The sequence below is a fragment of the Pimephales promelas genome, chromosome 24 (genome assembly GCF_988280905.1).
Source record: "Pimephales promelas chromosome 24, fPimPro1.hap1.1, whole genome shotgun sequence".
NCBI classification, from domain to species: domain Eukaryota; kingdom Metazoa; phylum Chordata; class Actinopteri; order Cypriniformes; family Leuciscidae; genus Pimephales; species Pimephales promelas.
Window position 1 is genome coordinate 13,198,331 of NC_142792.1, and position 12,425 is coordinate 13,210,755.

General features: G+C 37.9%; 1 protein-coding gene across 3 annotated transcripts in view; it reads left to right on the forward strand.

The window, feature by feature from the left end:
- The first annotated feature begins 227 nt into the window (after positions 1-227).
- prrt4b (proline rich transmembrane protein 4b) overlaps positions 228-12,425 on the forward strand; it is a 204,900-nt gene continuing 192,702 nt past the window's right edge. For all 3 annotated transcript variants that reach the window (XM_089127158.1, XM_089127156.1, XM_089127159.1), the window contains exon 1: positions 228-1,874. The gene's annotated coding sequence lies outside the window, so the exon portion shown is untranslated. The remainder of the gene's footprint in view (positions 1,875-12,425) is intronic.

The window sequence follows — 12,425 nt, forward strand, 5'->3', positions numbered from 1 at the left end:
GAGCCCTAGTCCAGAGAGAGCATTCAGATTGAGGCTACTCAGAGTTAGGACTGCTGAGGTTTACCAAGAAATCTCAAAAGTGTAAACATATTTCATGAATGGGCATTTGCATTTGTGTACTGCAGCCTTTCTCAAAGTGGGTGCCGCGGCACACTAGGGTGCCCCCTAGCTGTGTCAGGGGTGCAGCCAAAAAATTACGTAGGCTAAAAAAAATGTGAAAAAAAAAAAAACCCCAGAAAAAAAAAACAGCTGACATTTCATATATAAATATATTTGAATTTACATTCTTCTTTTTAAACATATGAACATATTAATAAAATTGTAAATTCATTTTAGATAAATATATAAAATTAATCATAAAAAATCCGTCTCACAAGACCGAAGCAAGACGCACACAACTTGACGCAAGTGACGCAATCCATAGCAACGCGTTATAGCAACACCTCAGACTGACAGAAACGTAAAAATAAACGTGAATTTAGGCCACTTTAGTTACAGCATTATGGATCGTTTTTTGAAAAGAAAATCCCCACAAGAGACGGGGATTTTTATTTTATTTTATCTGCATCCTGCACTTCATTTGAGTTCTCCTGGTCTGGATTTGTTATTGGGTTCTTGTATTGGGCGGTCCACCTCTTACGGTTTTATAGCATTTGTGTCTCTGATTAATTATTTTGTGAATTACTTTCCAAACCTGTGTTTTTAAAGGTGCTATAAAGTTTTTATTATTATTGTTATTTACAGTTCATATTATGCTCTGTTCATTACTGTTCTGTCTAACTAAACAAGACATTTGCATTTAAATTTGGGTTATGCAGTGTTTTTAAATTATATTTTACACTGGGGTGCCTTGAGATTTTATGCACTTTTGAAAGGTGCCCTGACTGAAAAAAGTTTGAGAAAGGCTGGTGTACTGCAATGAAGTGCTACTAGGGCTGCCAGGCTGCAGTTCCAGCACACCTGCATGTAATTGTAGAGTAATCCTGAAGCCCTTGATTGGGTGTTTCAGGTGTTCAGAGCTAAACTTGCAGGAACACATCCTTTCAGCAGAAGAGTTTAGAGGCATTGCTTCAACTAAAAGACAGTACTCACTTTGGAGAAGAAAAAAAAAAGGAGGGAGAAGAAAGGGGGAAAGCAAACTGGTCTCTTCTGGCATTTCTTTGATGGCAGCGACAGAAGATAAGCGAGGTTATTTGGTGGAGATTCATGCAGCGTGTTGGGTCATGCATAGCTGCTTTTGACATCCGAACTGTCACTTGGTGCCTGCTCTTATCTCCCTAGGCCTGTCATCTTGGGTTTTTTCACCAGCACTCCGCTACTTCCAAAAAGACCCTCATCATATTGAGCGCAACCTCTAAGCAGCCTTCCTTCATGGCTGAAAGCCATATGCGAGTGAGATCTCTCACTGTGCTAAAATGCTTTCTGGCTCTGACTTTGCACCGAAATGGAATCCTTCCTGCCTGATCATGAGCGCATTATGAACAATCGTCCATTTGTATGATAATCACATCTGGGAGCACAGGATAGTAATGTAGTGTAATTTGATGTAATGTTTAAAGCTGATCGGACACCAATCCATTCAAGCCCCATCTGTTCACTGGATGCCCCTCTACGCTCATGCTCAAGGGTTGGCGGTCAATTGCAGGTGCCGTTTAACTTGATCGGCGGACGGGATGTGAGATAAAACCGAATTACTGAGCACCGACAGCCGGGTTAAGGGTCACACAATGGACAGTATGGTGAAACTCAAACCAGGAGAACCAAATGGACCCAGCCAATGGATAAGACTGCTGATTCTCCATGATCAACTGCCAGATGTAGGAATCTAGAGGTTTTCAAGCAGCTTTTGAAGAAGCATCTGGAACGACATGAGGGTGAGTAAATGATGAACTATTTCTTTAATGCACCAGTAATGCCTGTATGTGCCATTCGCAGTATCTCAGTAAATAGGGTTTTTTGTTGAGCCCTGAACTTCGGGTTTATTGTTAAGGGCCTTTGGCGAGTATGAGAGAGTTTTGGGCCAGTTGCTTTTCATTGTAGCAAAAGATTGTGCATTCATTGAGTTTGTCCATTGGTTTGCCTTGCTGTGCTTTATTTTTGTGGAGTTGTCACCGAGATTAGCTTGCTAACATGCATATAATGTTGTCGAAACTGTAAAAATGATTTGTGATAGTCTTGAAAGCATCCGCAAGAACATGTTGAAACCCACAAACAGTCAGTAGTGTCTTGGATCATATGCCATTAATTCCAGCCAAAGTGAGTTTATGGTTTACAGCTGTATAATTTCTATCTAATTGCAAATATTCAGAGCGTTACTGGCCTGACGTTTAATGGCGGTATGTTTGTTTGCTTGCTTGATGATATTTCTGTCTGCCCACTGTTTGAAATGGCTGCTCTTTTTCAATGTCTGGAAAGTTTATTATTCACCAGGGAGGGAGAACAAGCGCTCTCTAGAGTGGCTAAATTAGATTACCTCTAATCCAAAATCCAACCAGTCCTGTTCCACAGATTAAGAACTTTCTAATTGAATAACAGAGGGAAATGATTCAATAGAAGAAAAAGGATTACATCGAATGGCCATCAATTTCCTTTTTTCGCTGCATTAGAGATGAACTCACCTGTTTGCAGCATCAAAGTGAGAGGGCGCTATTATTTTCCTCAATCATTATTGCTTTTACTCGGAAGGAACAATTTCTCTCAATTGCAGGTAAGCATTCCCTAATTCTGCTATATGGATGACCATGGTAACCAAGCTGTTCTCCTCCTATTGGTTAATGTCTGATGTTGTTTTTAACTTCATTTGAAGTTCACAAATGAGAGTGAATGTGGGCTCGGGGAGGGATTGTGTCTGAATTGCACTTCACTATTGGCATATTTTTAGCTAGTTGATTTTCTATAAGCAAAAGCTAATAGAGTAAAGGTCATGACAGCGGCCCTGGACCGAGACTTTAATCAGTGGCCATCAAAGGGCCTTGGGCATCACTCTGTAAGTGATTTCTAATCATCTCTCTGAAAGGCAGACAGATATTAGAGCATGTAATGGAATGGATGGTTCCGGTAGCTTTTGCATTAGCAGCCTAAAGGCTCTCAACTTTTGACCTTGACCTCTCTTCCATTAGGACACTCCAACCTACAGTAAGATAAACACTTTCGAGTGGATCTCTGTAACCACGTTAAACTCCTAAAAGACATTTAAGAAAGTGCTCATGTTTTAGTCTACCTAGAATATAAAAGAAATTCTACTTTTTTTTTTTTTGGTCACGCATGTTTTGTGAATGAAGAAATTTTCCATTGCAAAAAAAATAAGTCTGACTCTGCCATATGGAGAGCTAGAATGCATTAATATGTTTCCATTCAAATTGAATAGCCTAGCCATTGGTTCTGAAGTGACAGAATCAGACTTTCTTATGTAGATTATTTCACCAATAAAAAAGAAGCTGGGAAGGAAATTCCTTATAAATATATATTTTAATCTCAAAGCTGATAGCTGCATCCCTGAACACACACACCTAAGAAAACCATCAGCTGAATCTAAACCCTTTGCACGTGTTTCCTGTGGGGCAACGTATGTGACCACCATGTGCTCTGTGTGTGTGTCATGTAACTGGTGGAAATGTCCTATGTGACAGCTGTAGTATCATTGCCTGAGGAAACTCAGCAGCACAAGCATCAGCGAGAGAGAGGAGAATCCCTCCAATGCTATATCCATCTGCAGTGATTGGTTATAGGGTGACCAGATGTCCTGATAAAATCAGTCTGTTTTATGAGCCGTGTCTCGATGATAATTAGTTTTAACTTCAGTTTGAAATGTACCAAAGTGTCGAATGTATCTAAAGATCAGATTTTTCATTTCCTCTTGTTTTCAGCCCATTGTGGGATATAAATGTTCGAATAGTTCAAGCGCAGCCATTATATCCTGATATTTCATTATGTTCATCTAGTCACTTTAATCAGATAGTACTTTTGGATGGTACTTACAGTAAATATATACAAAGGGGCTAAAGGCACACTTTAAGAAACATTTTTGCTTTTCACTACTCCCATAGTGTATGATTGCAGAAAAATATGTTTGCATTTGATCATTTATGGAGCAACAGATTTTTTGTGAAAATAAATCAATTAAAATGCTTTTACCCCACACACGGGCTTAGAGGCTCACCAGCGTGGGGCAAAAGACACACATTATTTAAACAAATACTTTAGCTAAAATAAAATGTTTCTAACAATGTCAGTAAGTGAGTTTTCAAAATCAGAGCAAAAAAAAAGTCGTATTGTGTGTAATAAATGATGTCTAGGGGACAAACATGTCATTTTTGCCGCGTGCACCTTTGCACTCATGCGAACGTGTTGAGTTTAAAGGCTTTACGCTTTAACCAGCTCAGCCATAGTAACATCTCATATTTAGCCAGCTAAACTTTTATAAAATATAGTTGCATAGTTTCATGTGGTTCTTCTCCCTCGCTGTATTATGGGTTTGCTTAGTGGGGATAAATGTTCTGGTTACATTCGTGAGACAATCAGCTGATTACTATTATTATATTCTATATTAAGACCCTTTATCCTCACCTGACTATGGCTTTGTAAACTTTATCCATGATGTGGTTTATAATGGACTGTGGTACAGAAACAGTGACAATGTTACACACCCTTGGCTCACTCTGGCTATTCTCTGCTGTCTCAGACTACGATATGTTTGTCCCATTTTAGCCACCGTAGCTTCTTCGAGATGGAGGGGTGAGCAGTGGGCTGAGCAGTTTGCAACCAAACCACTAGATGTCGCTAAAAAGTGCACACTGCACCTTTAAAAAAAGGACTGAGACCATAGGTTAAGCTTAGTCAGCTATTGTAATTAGCTGTATATAAAAACAATAGAAGTAAATGGGCATGTCCTCATTTTTATAGCTAAGAGTGTGTGTACAGTATATGGGGAGAAGTCAATTCTCTCCCTGCCCGATGGCTGTGTGTTCTGCAGTTAATACAGTGCTAATGACGGCTTACCGATCTAATTACTCAAACAGCGAAGAGAAAACACATTACCTTTTCATTCAATTAAATCTTTTACGCTGTTTAGTGTAAAATGACTATATAATGAAAAATTAAACATGAGACAGCATTTAATTTTCTATCTCTGGGAACCATAGTGGAAGGAAGTTCAGTGTGCCAGCCCTGAGCATCTGTACTGAGTCCCAAAAGCATTTGAGTGCGGTTTTATGTATTATACGGTCATTCGCTCGAGGAACGGACATTAAGTGGCTTTGACTTCATTTGTCAAAGGCCCTTTGTGTCTCTGCAGTAATGACCTTTCCATTTAAATAAGTAAACGTTTCCTTGGCCCTGCCTCTTGTCTCTTTGCAAAATGACCCTGCCACTGCGCACGTTTAGCATCAGAACTCATTAGACTGGTTAGGAAGGAGGATTTGGTGTGTGGGCATTGCAGTGGTCTACCCGGCCGCTCATCCTCCCTCCCCAGCTGCTACTCTACAAGATGCAGATGACACAGCCTGACACAATCACAACCACTGTCATAAACCACTGTCATAAAAAAAAAATAAAAAAAATATGGAGGTGTTCAGTTTTATTTTTAGAAAATATACATGATTACTTTCCTCACAAATTTCTTGTTTTTCACTGGCATGTCTCTTAGGTGTTGAGCAGTGAGCATATATATATATATATCTCCCTCAGACGGTCTTCGTTTCGGAGTCACATCCTTCGCATTCCCGATCAGAAGTGACCGGACACCTACAAATGAAAAGTATTTTGAGACAATTTGATTGAATTTATTAATATTTATGCAATATTTATGGTCTATTTTTGCCATGGAAAAATATATTTTTTTTTCTATATATATATATATATATATATATATATATATATTGTATTTATATATAATATATATATATATTTTTTTTTTCCAAAAATTATTAATGCAGTATTTTAGTTTAATATAGAGTCTTGGCCTTCAGAAAAAAAATATAATTTTTGAAGAAAATTAGCACCATCTGGTTACAGTGTAGAGAAAATCGTAGAATCATGGTGTAACCACTAGATGGCATGTATAGCACTCTATGGAGAGGCATGTGAATTCCCAAGCTGTTTATGAACACAAACACATTTTTTTTTTTTTTTTGGTGGATTTGAATATATAGTTGAAACAATCTCAAAAACGATTTCTTATTTTTAAAAAAAGTAAAAAAAAAAAATAATAATAATAATAAAATTTGTGAATTTTTGTGTTTTTGTCAATTTCCCATTAATTTCCTTTGGGGGTCATTTTTGACCAAAGACCACAAGTGTGACTATTTTTTTAAGACCACTTAGCATGCTCAGATCATGACCTCAATTTTTTAGTGTGTTCACATACATAATGCCATAAAAGTCACCAAGTTTCGTAACATTCCGATGACGCTGTGATTTTTAGAAATTCAAAGCAGAAAATTTTCCGGTCATAAATGACCGAAGACCGTCTATATATCGTCTGAATAGTGGTAATACGCTACTGTATAAAGAGAGTTTTGTTTGGTATTGGATTTTATTTTTTTATAACCAACACATTGGCTCAAAAAAGTAGGATATTTATAGCTTTACTAATGAAGTTAATAAAAAATGAAGAATGTTATTGTTAAATTTAAGCAATGTCACGTAAGCAACAGTGCCTGAGTGATGCAGGTAATCGCAGCTGTGCTGACATTTAAAAAAACAGGACAATTGCCAGTGTTCTTATATTGCAGGTCAATAAACAAGCTAATATTAAGTAACTTACATTTTGGGCACTAGTTTTTTTTTTTTTTTTTTCTTTAAACAAATGTAAACAAATGAGACGCTTTGGTCATGGTGGGTTTAGGTATGGGGTAGGGTTAGGTTTAGTCCACTAGGAGGCGTCTTCTGCCCCATATATATCTGCGTCTCATTTGACGCTAAAGGGTGCCATGTGCGTTGGATGTCTACGCTTTGGCAAAAGCGGCGTATATGACGCCTTGGGATGAGAACAGGCTCGTATGTCATACACCGATCGATCTGTGCAACGTTGCTTCAAGTCCAACACCCTTATTACTTGTGGCCAGCTTACTGGTATTACAGCCTTTATAATATATAAATTTTAGTCATGTTGCACAAACACACTTCAGATTCAGGTTTATTAAATAAAGATGTTTGTGCTTATTTTTTAACTTTCACTCAAGTGTTAAGAGTTAAATGTCTAACAGGTGTTCCTCCAAACAGGTACATGACCTGAGTCAAACCAGAATGTTTGTGAGACGAGGCGAGAGACAAAAAATCCTTCATATCCGCAATATGCTTTCAGGCCTCAGCTGAAATCCAGTAAAGAGGAGGGATCTGCAGTTAATTAAGATGTACAGAGAGAGGGACGATTAAACCACTTCTTCTCTTGGGTCATTTACCAGATGGATGAGGAACATGTCTGAAGACTCTGGGACAAGAATTAACAAGCTCAAATCTGTCTAATTAACTAATCTGATCTATTCCCCTACCCAATCCTGAAGCCGAGAATCTGGGGCAGGAAAGGGACCTCAGGCTTTTGGCTAAAGCAATGCCATTTGTGTTTCTACTAAGTGATGGCAGGGGTGTACAGTATTTGAGTAAATGTAATTAGTTACTGTATTTGAGTATACTTTGTAGTTTGACTGAATATCAAGGATATTAGCAACTTTTACTCTCTACTTGGCTACATTTTTGAATCCCTCTTTACTCCAATACACTGAGTAATGCAACCCTTACTCTAACATTTTGAATTATGGCACCTAACTTTTTCTGCAGCTGTTTATTTCTGCTACCAAAGAAGTGATATCGCCATCTACAGGGCATTGAAGGTGCTACTGTTGAGCCTTTTGCCCTTATACTCACAGCAAGGTCACTTGAATGAGGGAGCATTAGCAGGTATAGTCGCTGTATCACAGGCGTTTCATATGAGACCGAAGCCAGCACATCCAGTGTAATTTAATTTTACTTAACATTATTTCATTTATCCCTTATACTGAAAAGACCTTTTTGAAGTATGTTGGTTTACTTATGCCCTTTTTGAGCACTTGAGCATAACTCAGACTTCAGTGTTTGTAGATGTTCAAGAGGCTATTGTATGACTTTTACTCAAGTTTGGAATTGGTGATTTTCTCGGTAAGATATCTCTAGATTTACTTAAGTATGGTTATCAGAGACTCCTTACACCAATGACAAGACCAATGTTAATATTCAAATATGACATGTGCTGTGGCATTGTGGCGGAAGGACTGGGACTAGTGGAAGGTGTCACTTGCTTGATGGGAAAACTCTAATGTCAGAGGAGAAGACAAAGTAAATGCTTTTTTTTTTTCTTTACTACTTTGCAAGCATGAAAATTATTAGTTTTTTTACACAGATTTTGAGCATGCAATACTTTGATAGATGTACTGTTAAGACACGGATAACACCTATTAAATCCTTTTTTTATCAATATTTAATGAATACTTAAAGGATTAGTTCACCTCAAAATTAAAAATTCCTGATAATTGACTCACCCCAATGCCATGTCTTTTTTTCTTCAGTGGAAAAGAAGTTACATTTTCTGAGGAAAACATTTCAGGATTTTTCTCCACATAATGAACTTCAAGCGCAACCAACATGTTAAAGTCCAAATCAATGGCGTTTCAAAAGGCTCTGAGGTGCTTCAAACGGCTCTGCGTGTTCCCAGAGGAATCGGGGATTAAAAAAAAGTGTGTGTGTGTGTGTATATATATATATATTTATATGAAAATATGTTCTTGTGCCTGTCAGCGACAGGCCAGGCGTTACGTCATCGTTGGAAACAACACAATTATTATTATTTTTTTAATAATAATAAATTAAAACAAATATCATACGATTTTGAAGTTGGAGGAGAAAACGGGAGAAAATGAGATGGACTTTTTCGCCCTTCCCTGCCTTTTTGAACGCACAGACAAGTAACTTGGATAGATGATGTGACGCGTGACGAACAATTGTGGTTTAAAAGTATATAAATGTTTATTTTTTTAGTTTCGCTAGATAAGACTATATTCCTCAGCTGGGAACACGCAGAGCCGTTTGAAGCACCTCAGAGCATTTTGAAACGGCATTGATTTGGACTTTAACATGTTGGTTGCGCTTGAAGTTCATTGTGTGGTGAAAAATCCTGAAATGTTTTCCTCAAACTTCATTTCTTTTCCACTGAAGAAAGAAAGACATGAACATCTTGGATGGCACTGGGGTGACTCGATTATCAGGAATTTTTAATTTTGAGGTGAACTAATCCTTTAATTTAATGTCAAATTCATTAACAGTTATCGAATTGTAAGGAATTTGTCAATAAACTGCCATCAAATTAAAATCTAACCTGTCCTTATCTAGCATGATGTTATATAAATTCTTAAGTGTCTTTGTCACAATTTACAGGTTTATCTAAAAAAAAAAAAAATGATAAAAATAGCAATTTAAGGTAAAAATGAACCCAGAATTTTAGTTAATATGAGCTACCATCTGGGTTAATTGAGTAACCAATTGCCTGCTGAGTTAAATGAGCAATCCAGCTAGCTTGATTAGAATAACTCCGCATGTTTCACAGCTATACACATCCAGCAGCGTGGTTAAAAGCCCACCCAAATTAGATTATTATTATTTTTTAAAGAAATACATTTGTTGGTTTCATTTGGATTTTTTCTTTTTTATGCCATCCCTGGTTAGAGAACTTTCTTTTAGAGCCACGAAAAAAAAAAAAAATCCTTCATTGTAATTCAAAAAGACTTGATTTTCTTCATGCATGCGGTCATCCTGTCTATCAAAGAAATACTCCAGCTCATAATATGCAACTAAAGCCCCATTAGCCATTTTAATGGAAGACATATCTACAGCATTCCCGACTTTACAGACCTATGCGTTTCTCTCTGATCTTAAATGTGAGACTTTAAATCATCCACCCACCCGGGTCATCGTTCATTCAGACTCGAGTCCTCTCGGGCCTATTTAGGGATGCGTAACTGCAGAAACGTCTGTCACCTTTCCTTCCCAAAGACATCTGGAGAAAGACGTGTGTTGGCGGTAAGAATAATATCTGCATATGAAATGGAGCACGAGTCCTCTGAGGAACGTCTCATTTACAACAGGATGAAGCAACAAGGCGGAAAAAACACTGATTTGTGGGGTTTTCTCAGGACCTTGCCCTGTGGATTACTTTTAAAGTATAAAGACAAGTTTACTTCCTCTGGCTTCCTTTAACAAGAGGTCAGGTGGCTCAAAGCCAGCAATAAAAAAAAAAGCTGCCCTTTTATTCACCGCAATTGCGTTTTTCTTCATCTTTTACTCTCAAAGCTCTGCAGGCAGCCGTGCCCAACAAATGCTCCTTTGCTTTTTCACTTAGATGTAGCCAATGCTGTTCTTCTCCATTGTGTTCCAGTCACTGAGGCTCCCATGATAATGCCAACCATCGATGAGACTTCACTTAAAACTTGATGCCTACCCTTAATAGGGCAACTCAGTCTCAACAAAGTACAAGCTAATGAGCCGTTTCTCAGGACTAAAGTACACGGATAATCAAAAAAGCTTGTTTGCTTGCCAAACCTCTCTCTGCTTTTCTGGCAGCCTTCCTAAATGTTTATTATGTTATGTTAAATAAGATGTCATTTCCATAAAAATATCAATGTTGGCCTGAACGGCAGCGACGTCTTGGCTAAGTCGCTCAAGTTTACTCTGTAATGTATCAGCTGTTTTCAACGCTGAATATCATAAGTGCGTTTTTAGACACCGAAGCTTCGCTCCACAGCTTGAGGCTACTAGTGAATGAACCCATCAATCAGCCACACTTAGACATGTTGGAGATCTTTTCATTGATCGGATTTGCTAATGCACATGGTACAGGAGCTGAAAACATTCACATGTGATTGATTTGAGGTTTTTGCAAGGATCTAGTCATTTGTCATGCTACTGATACTGCATGTGCTAAGATCTTTTCCCAAGCGGCTGCTGTGAATCCGTTTCAACGAGCGGCTGAAAATTCTAGGATATCATCTAAACACTGTGCGCTTTAAGCTTCCAGTTTGTTGACGACTTCTTGGACACCTAAAGAGTGCTGTCGATGGAAGTTACTTATGAAACCAGCCGGTCTTTGACTTTGAGCGTACAGATTTGATTTATGATCGGAGGAATCTCACTAGCATTTCATTAAGTCCTTGTCTTCATTAAAGATGACCTCACTTTGAGCTATCCCGGACAAAACACTATGTAAACAGGATTGATGCCAATTGAATTAAAACTGCCTCGACTAAGTTCCCCCCCTATCGAGATCACTGAATCTCTCCAGCTCTAGACTATTGATCAGTCCATTCTATTATCTTATGTTAGAGAAACTTATCTGAAGACCTCTAGTTCTTATTGATGTTTGGACAAAATGACACCTTGATGGGCCCGGTCTGATATTGACTAACAGATGCTGTACAGCCTTGTTGACAACTTGAGCTCAAATTGTACTTTTATTAAAATAATTAGCTAAATGCATTTAGAATCAACACATGCCACACATGTATTACATTTATTGGTTTATTCAAAAATACTCAATGCAATTCCTAAAACAAAGATGACGATGTTTTCATTTTGATATTTTAATTTTTTTTTAAAAAAATAGGGTAATACAACTGTCCTGAAAAGGTGATGATGAAAAATCCAACCCGATCCCACGACCAAGTCGTACGAATTCGATGAATGATTAAAAAGTGGCTAATTTGTAACAATTCATACGACCTCACTCATACGAATTAATACGATTTTGCTAAATCGTACATATTTTACGAATTGGCCAATTCGTATGAATTCGTACAAATGACCTACCCCTTACCCCGCCCCTAAACCCAACCATCATGTGGGTTTAGACAAAGAGTGAGGTCGTACGAATTAGACACTTTTTAATCATGCGTCGAATTGTACGAATTGGTCGTGAGATAGTGTTGGAAAAATCATAAGCTAGCCTCATTAAAAGAGTGAAATGAAAACCATTAAGCAGTGTTGTAGTACTCGAGACTCGGACTCGTCTCGGACTCGGTCTCGAGACCATATTTTAATGATCTTGGTCTTGTCATGGACTCGTGTGCATTTGGACTCGGAATTGTCTCGTACTCGAACATTTTTTTTTTAGGACTCGGAATTATTCCCGAGTCCACTCAAGTTCAATTCAAAATATTTTTCATGATTATTAATGTATGTTAATAAAATATTTCTTTCAATTGATTGACATGCCCAGTGATTAGTGATTTTCTAGTGAGCTACTGCGCATGACAAATTGAAATAAAATTACTTTTAACACCACCTACTATGTGGCCTTTTTACCCTAAACTGATCATATTCTTTAAACTCTGGTCTCGGTCTCGACTCGGACTCGACCATCTCTGGTCTCGGACTCGACTCTCTATGGACTCGGTCTTGACTCG